Source organism: Fukomys damarensis, unplaced genomic scaffold, assembly GCF_012274545.1.
Source record: "Fukomys damarensis isolate Sample0158 unplaced genomic scaffold, DMR_v1.0_HiC HiC_scaffold_18, whole genome shotgun sequence".
Taxonomy (NCBI): Eukaryota; Metazoa; Chordata; class Mammalia; order Rodentia; family Bathyergidae; genus Fukomys; species Fukomys damarensis.
The window spans coordinates 25,543,666-25,554,439 of NW_022900930.1; positions in this window are offsets into that span (position 1 = coordinate 25,543,666).

A 10,774-nucleotide genomic window follows, 5' to 3' on the forward strand; every position below is an offset into this window, starting at 1 on the left:
TGTATTTGATACACTAGAAACCTGCCATTTTCCCATGCAGGATTAATTTAGTCACACCCTCTGTGTTGATCTAGTCACACCCTCTGCATTTGCTTTCAGTTTCCTAGCTGGTTAGTCTTGTGTAATGATGCTTTCACAGCAACAATATTGACCACTCTCCAGAGTGTAAAAAAATAAAATCCACTAGTGACAGGCTATGATTTTGTTTCCTTAAATCACTGTGATAGGATCATTACATTTGGCACTGATGAAATAAATAGTCATGTTTATTGTTTGCTAGAGCAAAGTAATATCTTTAAATGAGTGCATAGTGTAGTTAAGGAATTAAATGACATACTATAAAACAGACTCTGCCTGTCCTTTATTTCTGCTATATTTTGTATTTCGTGGGGTTGATGAATGATACAGTTTGTTGGTTACTGTTGACTCATTTGGTTCTAGCAGCTAAATCAGGAGATTTATAGAATGAATGTTTGAAAATTACAGTTTGGGAGCTACATTTAAAATCCAAGCAGGAGAACGTTCAAACAAATGTGGGACTGATATTGTAAGTTTTTTTTCTTACATGTAAGGTTTGCTTTAAAGGAACCATGTCAGCAGTTGTATCAAAGTGGAAGCCAACAAAGAGTTTGATTTTATAGAACAAGATAGTGGAGAAAAGTTTCTGATGAAGCAGTTTTCTGATGTATTACTCTAACAATCCTCTAGGGGGCCTCTAATTGTGTTTTTGTTTTTACTTAATTATAAGGGACTAAAAATAAAATAAAATACCAATGATGACAGACCACAAAGAAAGATAAACTTGCAGCATTTTAGGGAAACAGATCTAGCTCAAGACCATAATCTTAAGTGAAATAACTCAGACATACAAATTTAAGTATCACATTGTTTCTCTTGTGTGAGAAGCCCAAAGTATAAATAAGGTGCAAAATGGAGGTTAAATGGTAGGAAGTAAGAATAACTTTTTCAAATGTGTAGGGGAACAAGACATGGAGGTAAAGGACAAAGAAATTTGAGGAAAAAAATGAATTGCAGAAAAAAATGGAAAGAGAGCTGTGTAAATGTGGAGTGGAAGAGAACAAAAAAATGGATGGACAGGAGGGAAGGGAACAACAACAAAAAATTTACAATGTGTTATATAAATGTACAGATTTCCCTGATCAATGTGATCCTTATGTACTGCAAACATGTACTAATACATTTTTTTAAAGTATGGCAAAGGAAGTTTCCAAGGCTTCAACGTGAGAAAAACGAAATGCAAGAGAACGTGAGGTGGCAACCCCTGAGCAGGATTCCAAGATCCATGTACACAGATCCTTCCTGAGTTCTCGTAGACTAACTTACTGGCTACCTTCAAACTGCCTACTCAAAAGGGAGCAGGTAGTTTCTCTTCTGGAGAAATAGTCATTCTCCAACATCGTACCAACAATCCCAGAAATTTTCAGCAATTTTATCATTACTTTTCTATCATAACACGGTATTCTGTCCAACTGACCAGTTATCCAAAGAAATATAATTTGACCCACAAAGAAAAGGATAAATTGTTTTCTGACCATGTCACTCGTTGTTTGGGATGATGGTACCCCCATAACAGGGGTCAAATTGCTCAGTTTCCTATGTTATAGGCTTAATACCCATGCCTTATTGTAGTTTGCCTCTTACATTTAATAAAAGGACTCTTATGGTGCAGATGACTAACACTTTGGCTCCACGCTGCATCTGAAGAGGTCCAGTTAGTTGCCAATCCTATTTTCTCTACCCTGATTTCTTCGACCTTCAGATGCATTTTACTTTTTAACTTACACTCCTTACTAGGCACCCAGAAAGGGGGAAAAAAAAAAGTGCTCCGTGTAGCTGCAGTTTGAATGGAATAGAGATAAATACCCAGGGATGTGCCAAATAAGCACATGTTAAATTACTAGTGTATCAAAAGAATTGACGCATTTAATATTATACATAGCACCTATGACTACTTTAGAAGTACCAATTAGAAGCCAACTATATCAACTACATAAAAGAGTGGCAGACAGTGTAAATTGTACTAAAATGGAAGGTAGGAAAATTTTGATAAGCTTATTTCATAAGCAGGGATATGAAAACTGCTGAAGTGTATAATCTAAACAGAAGTAACTTCACATACAGTGCTAGGACTTTCCCTATGTGACCCAAATTATTAATGCTTTGATTAGTTGTCTATGTGTGTTGTTTACTTAAACCGACCAAGTTTGTTTTAAAAGGTCCAGTGGCCTCTATCACGTCAGAACTTCCAATCACTTTTCAGTTTTTTGACCCAAATCACGTTTTGCTGGAGGGTTTGCAGAAACCACAAGATCTGCTAAAAGTTGGAGGCGTTTCCACACCCTCAGAAGCTGATACTAATGCACATAGCAGAGAGTATCTGCTTAATAGACGGCTGGAGAAAGAAATACCTGCTGGACAGAATGAAAGAGTGAAGAATGGGGATGTTCTAATGGAAATTTAATTTATTCATTTACTTATTTTTGCAGGATTGGGGATTGAATCCAGGACCTCGAGATGACGAGACAAGCACCGTGCCACTGAGCTAAATCCCTGGCCTGGAGATGCGCTTTTTATTACAGATGATGTTTATATGCTGTGGTGCAATATAACCAATACTTATTAATATGAGATACAACCAAAACCCTGCAGGCACACAACCTTCGGAATATTTCAGGGAGAGCTTTTCCAAAATTAGACAATGATGATGATTATGCAATTCTATGAATATACTAATAAACTCTGGATTATATACTTTACAGGGTTAATTTTATGTAATGTGAATCACATCACAATAAAACTGTTATAAAAAGATTAAAGTAAAATTCAATAAAAATATATTTAACTTGACATTCATTTTTCATTTTCATACTGTTTTGGACTATTTTGCAGATGTTTTTCTTGTACTGGGGATTGCCCCAGGCCATTTGCACTGACCAACAACATTTGCATTGACCTACAACTCCATTGGTCTTTATTTTCTGTTGTTAGGTAGCTTCTCAGTAAGTCATTAATTTGCCCAAACTGGGCTTGATCTTCCAATCTTCATTCCTCAAACTCCCAGAGTTCTGTAATTACAGTCCTTTCCAACAATACCCAGGCTTTATGAATGTTTTAAAGGCAGATAACACATTAGTATAAAATATATGTAAATGATTCATAATGTCTATATCTATATCTATATGGTGTGCAAGTACTGTTGATTTACACACAGGTACTTTGATTTGTACATACAAAGTTAACCAGCTCTAAAGTCAGGCTAAAACTCCTAAGCGCCATTTATAACGATAATTGCAGGAACACTGTAAATAAGTCATCAGTATTGTGTAATAAGTAAGTAGAATTATGACATGCACTTATATTTTATTACATGTGACATTTGATAAAAAATAAAAATTAAATGTGTGTGAGAGAGAGATTAGGAACTCTTTGAAGAACTAATAAGAAGAAAATGTAAATTGTACCGACCCCATCTCCTGCTTCCTTTGTTATCTCCGGTGAGCCTAACCTGCCATTATCCAACTGGTAGTTGGATCCTTGACCTCTATCTCCTAGGGCTAACTTTTCCATCATTCCTAAAAGACTTGCCTGAAAATTGTAGACGTCTTTCTGGTGAGTCACATAATGATTCCATCTCACATTTTTACAGCACGTTGAAGTTTACAAAGCATTTTCATATCTGTTATCTCATATAATATATTGCTCAGAAGCCTTTGGTTTCCTGGGATTTCTATTATCCAAATCACTCAGCAGTGACTTGCAGGCACTGTACTTTTCCACAAATGTTGTTGGGTTTCCTTATATCTTACATTTCTCTGTGAATTTTACATTTTTCAAAGGTTATGAGTGTCCTCTCCAATCTTAAAATTTTATCTCCTCTCTCCTTTACACTTTGCCTTGCACAGTGGACTGCCAGTCTCTACTGGGTGATGCTTTCTTTCACTACTTGTTATTGCAAATTCTGTCCTGTTGGGCAAGCCCGTTTGGGCGTGGATGTCTTTCTCTCTGTCTATAGAATTTTATTTTAATTGAATGGCTGGCTCCCCAAACTACAACGATTTTTCTGACTCTCCTTCCTTGTTCCCTAACAGCTTATTTTGTGATGTTATTTTTCCAAAGCTGAGAATTATTTTCCCACAACTTGCATTTACTGCACACACTTTATTCACATTCCCTCTCTGAAAATGCTAACATTTCTGAATTATAGTTAATTTTAATAGTTATTCTAGAATTTTTAAGCCCAAGGTTGATGTTGCTTGTGAATTCTATTTGGCAATAATTACTTATTCATAGCACCAATATTTAATGTGTATTTGACAAGAATAAGCAAGCTAGTTAGTGTAAAGCTTTGATAGTTACAGATTAGGTTGCAAAAAAAATGCTATTCCCAAATAACTATAATACCGACTAAACTGAATTAAGTCTCATAAAAAATACTTTGAATGCATTTTTAAATTCAAAGGAAGAAAGAATATATGCAACTAAGGCTGTAAGGCTTAACACTAATCAAAATAGTTTATGAAGCTTCAACTTTTACATAGCATTTTTGAAAGTAACAAATGAAAGGCAAAAATACTCAGTCTTTGTGTTCTATGAGCACAGAACGTATTAATAAAACCATTAAGGGCATAAAGAGGAATGAATATTATATCCAAATATGAATTAAATGGTAAAAATAGTAGCACAGTATAAAAGTGATGAAAATTTAATATTTCTGGAGCTGTTCTTCATTGCTTACAAGTGAAGTAGAGAAATTATTCCTGCTGATGTCTCAGCAGAGTGAGGAATCCATAAAAAAAATGTATAAAATGGAATTCTATCATAGCAAAGCAGACTTAACATTCTGTTCATGGAGATGTTAGGGCTTTGGTTCCCCATTAGTGAGTTGGGACTTCACCATCTGTAATTCAACTTATCTGTTCATTCAATTATAGTGATTCCGCTGAGAGGTGTGGCAAACGTACTCTCCACTGGAAAACATAGTGACAAAAGACAGAATATCCTGAGAAATAGTTCTTGCTGCCTTTCAACACTCTCTCTCTCAAAGACTGATTTAAGGGCTACAATTTATTTCCATTTTAATTACTTCCTCCTCTCCATTTCATAAAAGCCACTTGCTCAAAATTTGGGACACTAAGAAAATTTGCACATTCTCCTCTGTATTTTAACTATTTAGCCTAAGATAGTTAACTAGAATTTACACCTTTTTTAACATTTTATGATTGCATAGAAATGTCTATTATAGCTTCCAACCACAAGTGAGCGTTTTGACAAATGAGTCCTAGAAAGGGTCTTGTAGATACTTCTGCCTTTCTCAAATTTGCCAGGGAAAAGTCCTAAGTACAGGAATATTGAAATAGTCTAGTGAATAATATTTATGCCTTTAGGGTACAGAAAAATTGGCCAAAAGCCAGCTCCTCGATAAATATTCATTGTTCTTACCCAAGAGGCACTTCCATCGTATTTTACTAATAAGAAGGATATTTAGAAGCGGCAGGATAAAGGTCAGAGCCTGATGAAATAGCACTTTTATCTTCGCCAGAAGAAGAGAGAAAGGAATTAAGAATGTGCATTTTGTTGTCTAAATGAATTGAAACAGTCCCCAAAGTGTCAAAACAAATAAATATATGTTAATTAGTGCATGGTTGAATTACGAGAATGTTGATGAGGTTCCAGATTTTATAGGGATAAATCTAATTATACAGACCAGTCGCTCCTTGAATATAGATTTGCATCTAGGTAAATCACGTGGCGTTTAAAGTGCTATCAGGAAATCAATTCCTAGAAGCTTTCTTGAAAGTTTGGATTTGAAAAACAATTTCTACCATTTTAAAAAGCGTCTGAAATAACTGCTTATGAAATTTACATTTATTCCATCCAAATTTTGAACAAAATTGTTCTTATTTAGTCAGAATCTTATTATTAGGAAAATCTCTTTGACCTGCCTCCTCGGGTGTTTCTGAGTGGAGCGTCAACTATAGACTTTAAAATGGAGCATTTTGAGATATATGTTGCCGTACACAATCTGCTTTGCTGTTCTTCAATACCAGGCAAATCAATGTCAGTCTGCAGCTGAGATCACTGTGTCTTTGGAAGAGGAACAAACTGTTCTGAGTTTTGAAAGTTGGCATTACACTATGCAGCTATACTCTCCTGTAAAACTTTCTTCTGTACCACCATCAAAATTAATATTTTTTTACTGACTCAGGGACTGGGTCAAATATCTGAATCTGTTTGACATTTTTGACATTCTCATATAATGCACAGAGGTGTAACTTAAATGAATTCTAAGGAACTTTTCCCTTTTATTGAAGGCAATATTTCAGGATTTTTAGGATAGGTTTTGTATAATTTGGGTCAGGTTACTTTGATTTACACTTAGAATAATAAATTTTGTTTTGAAGAATGATAAATATCACTCAATAAGTTATAATTCATTTTATACTTATACTTGCATTATATATGTAAAATTTATATCATTTGCATTATAAATATATAATTAGTTACTTTTGTTTTGCAAAATGCTTCTCTGATATTAGAGTATTTTATACTTAGGGTAATCCTAAGGATTAGACGAATTAGGGCTTCATGTAAGGCTTAGTTCTGAGATTCTGAAATATGTTTTTTATTAGTAGGAATGAACACTCATATCCTATTAATATGTAGGTAGTTTAAACCTCATTATTGGAACAGATATTGCAGTCTGCTTGTTTCTGACCAAAATATTTTGCTACGGTTGTTTTATTTGTTTGCTTTGCTTTAAAATATAATCAATGGTTGTATTTCAAAATATTATTGCAAGACATGAATAGCACAACATAATTCAATTGTTCATAGTTTTAATATAGTAAACAAAGATTTGAAACTAAAGACATTAATTCAGCAAAAAAAGCTACTGAGTACAGCAATAGAAATAGAAGAATGTCTGGTGTTAAGTCTTTACCACCAGGAAGATTCTTACTTAATTGCAGGAATATGAGAAATACCTCCAAATGTCAAGAAGTACATTTAAGTAAAAAGCTGTAATAGCTGAAATAGGCATCTAGAAGTGGAAAACATAGTAAGAGATCAGGCACAAGAAGATTCATAGAAGAGAAGCCAAAAGAGCAAGCCCCCTCCCTGGAGGAGATGGCCCTGCACCTAATTGGGGGTTAAACTGGAAAAGGTGGTCTAAAGGGAAGGGGTACTGAATGTCAGAGTGGAAACTTGCCAGCGAAAGTAGGGGAGGTTGCTGATAAAATGACAAAATGTTGGGTAGATTATATTAGCAAAGTCAAGAAGGATGTTAGAGAGGAGACTGGTAGACTGAAGCCAACGTGATTAAAAATACATTGCACTACTGAGGAATAAAATGGTAAAAATAAAATTGTAGTAGTTGTTATTGAGTAATATGTGCAATTTGTAAATGTTTCCCCTAGGTACAAACAGAAGTGAAGAGGATCTAAAATTCTTAAGCCTACTTTCAAAAATGAGAATAAGAGCTCTTCACACCTTGCTAATCAATAGTTTCAACTTATTTAGCATGTGAATCATTTTCTAAATTCTTTATGACCTGCAGTAAAGTAGCATACTTGTTCATTTGATTCCTTATACTATTGGGAAGGTAAAATGTAAATTTTGAGACCCTGTAGTTAAGACATATTTTAGTGAGAATTACTTTTACATACCATAACTAAGTCCCACACCTTCAGCAGAAATTTCAGAGGTACTTTGAGGAAGAAAACCTACAGTTTCATCTCCCCAGTTCATGGATAACTGAATTCACAGAATTAGCAGTAGAAAAAAGGCTTGTTTCAAAAATAAGAATAGTTCTTGATATGGATGGTAAAAGAATAACTAGTATTTCATGTTTCTCAAAAGATACTAAGTAATGAAATATAATAAGCAAAATTTTCTCACAAATGCTAACTTTGATTAAAATAATTTTTATCAATTAGAAAACAGAAAAGGATCTCACTCAACTAAAAAAACCTCAAAATTATGTCAAATTGTAAAGCCAATACAATTAAAAGCTTAATATATTATCACCAATGCTATTTTTAGCTAGAACTGAATTGCCATTTCCAATGTGACTATATTATTTAATTTTACATGTAGAATTTTTTGGAGGTTAACAGTAGGAAAAATTTAGCTTCTGTCTAAGAAGCAGAAAGGGGACAAGAAAGTGGGTTGCCCTACATGAAGATTTTTCTAAATTCTAACTGGTTGTACTTTGTTTGTCCTGTAATTTGAGTTTCCCAACAATTTTTCATATTCTAGCTACAGTGAAACTTTGTTTTAAGTGATTTTAACTTAACATTAATATGTCATTTCTTTATTTCTCTCTTACACATATTCTTTGATTTTAGTATAGGTTTTTTAAAGTAGTAAATTGTATGTTATAAAATATTATGTGGTTAATGAGAATGTCATTTTATATCAACATTTTTAAGGTTATTATAGAATAACAATTATAGACACACACGTATTTATCTATGAAAATCTTAAAGAAAATTCAGGAACTGCTGAAAATACATCTGAAAATGTCAGTAAGTTCTAAAGAAATTAAGTTGAAAATGTCTAAATTGAAAATCACAAATCAATGAATCTGCCAAAAGAAGACACCACAATCAAATGCACTAATAAATCTGTGGAAGAAAAACAATACAAAATAAAGAAAAAAGTCACAAAGTAAGGGGTATTTTAATTCATTTTTTTGTTTATTTTTTGTTTTCCAAGAACATTTTTAATTTTCTTTTGGTTAATCAGAAGTGAAAAAGCATGAGAACAGTTTCAATAAAATCATATATATGAAAACTATGTTTTGCTTGTAAGAAGTGTTGCCTTTGAACACACATTTTGATCAGTAGGAACAGTACTTATAATATTTATAAAACCCTCCAGATTTTCATTCTGTAAATCTTTTCTTTCTGGGCTCTTAGCCAAGACGTAGAGACATGCTGATAACTCTGATGACAATTTTAGTATTGCCTAGGTCATTATTATACTTACAAATGGAATATTTGAGTTGTGTGAAAATAATTCCATTTAACCAAAAGAGAGAGAGAGAAAAAAAGGAGCTGAACTTTTACTTTATTTGCCACTTATTTCTACAGCTTCAAATTTTTAGAGTATAATATAGATATTTACAAGGAGTGCAAATATTATGTACTAGAAATTGTTAAGGGGGTGTAGAAATGGGCGACCTGCAGATGAAGGGGAGGGAAGGCGAGAAAAGGAGCCAAGGTGTGTTATGTACAGGTACTTGCTCCACGCGCGGAATGCAAGCACAACTTTACTAATAAGATTTTAAAAATGGTAACTGTTTACATGAGTGAAAGAACTGCCAAAATAGCCAGACATGTATTATTGTAGTTAGGCTTAAAGCATAAAAGATTAAAGGGAAACTGAGTCTACGCCTGTAATCCCAACAGCCTGGGTGGCTGGCAAAAGGAACATCAAGCTCAAGCCCCGCCTGCGCATCTTAGTGACTTGAGAACATGTCATAGTATAAAAAATAAATTTAAAAAGATTGAATAGAATTATTAAACTCTCAGGTGAAAATGAAGTTGCCAAAGGACATTGTTCACTCATTAATTTTGTCTATTTAAATGTGCTTATAGTTTCGACTCCAGTTATATTGGGGGATTATCCTAGCTCCTTTTCTATTCTGTTAGGGAGTCCAATGTCAGGCCATGTTGGTGTAAAGTAATCCAATTTCTATCTGATCTTCTCTGAGGAGGCTACAGTGGGCCTTGCCCTGGTTAGCTTTAGATCACCATGGAGGCCCAGAACAACAGATAATGAAAAGCAGGTGTGAAAAAATGCCAAGAAAATGGTGATACAGAAAATGTTGAGCTCAAAGAATTCAACCTCAGTTCTTACTTCCATGAGGGGACAATTAAAGGTGATCCTGTAAGGGTCAAGTGGAGCACAGACAAATGCAGATGGAAGGATTTTCAGCAGATTTCGCTAAACAGACTTGAACAGCTCTCTGATAGCAGGGACTTACACAGCATGTTTCAATATGGCCTGGTTTCATAACCAGGCCTATGTAAGCTCTTGATTTGCTAATTAATAAACATATCTTCAGGAAATCCTAGAGTCTGAAGATCAAGTGTTCTCCATTTTCATGTAGAGGGACTTCGAAGCTACTTCACATAGTAGAACTTCTGAGCTACTTGAGTGAACATAAATATGATAGAGCTGAACAGTGATGGACAGTACTTCACTGATTATAAATCTCCAGTAGTACTAATAAAATTTCATTGGAAACTAATGATATAAGTTAACTTGGGGAAATTTCTCAAGAGGGAATAGTACAAGACAAACACACATATTCATAAAGATGCTTATTATTGCATTGTTACCAATGGAGAAAAATAGATAATAAAGTAAATGATCATTTGTGGTACATTTGTGGCAACAAGCTGTTAGAATGTAGTAAAATAATACCAAAAGTATGCAGTGATATTCAAGACACACTGTATAGCAAAAATCAAAGCAGGCAGTAAAACTATTTTTAAGATGAGTGTCCCTATTCCAACAGTCAAAAATCACAAATGCTCCAAAATCAGAAGTGTTTTAAGTGCAATATGATATCACAAGTACAAAGTCCCATGCCTGATTTTATGAGACTACTCACAGTCAAAGCACAAGCACACCAATAACACTCGATAAAATTGCCATCAGGCTATGTATATGAAGTACATAAAACATTGAATTTTATATTTAAACTGTAACCCCATCATCAGGATATTCTAATATATATATATAT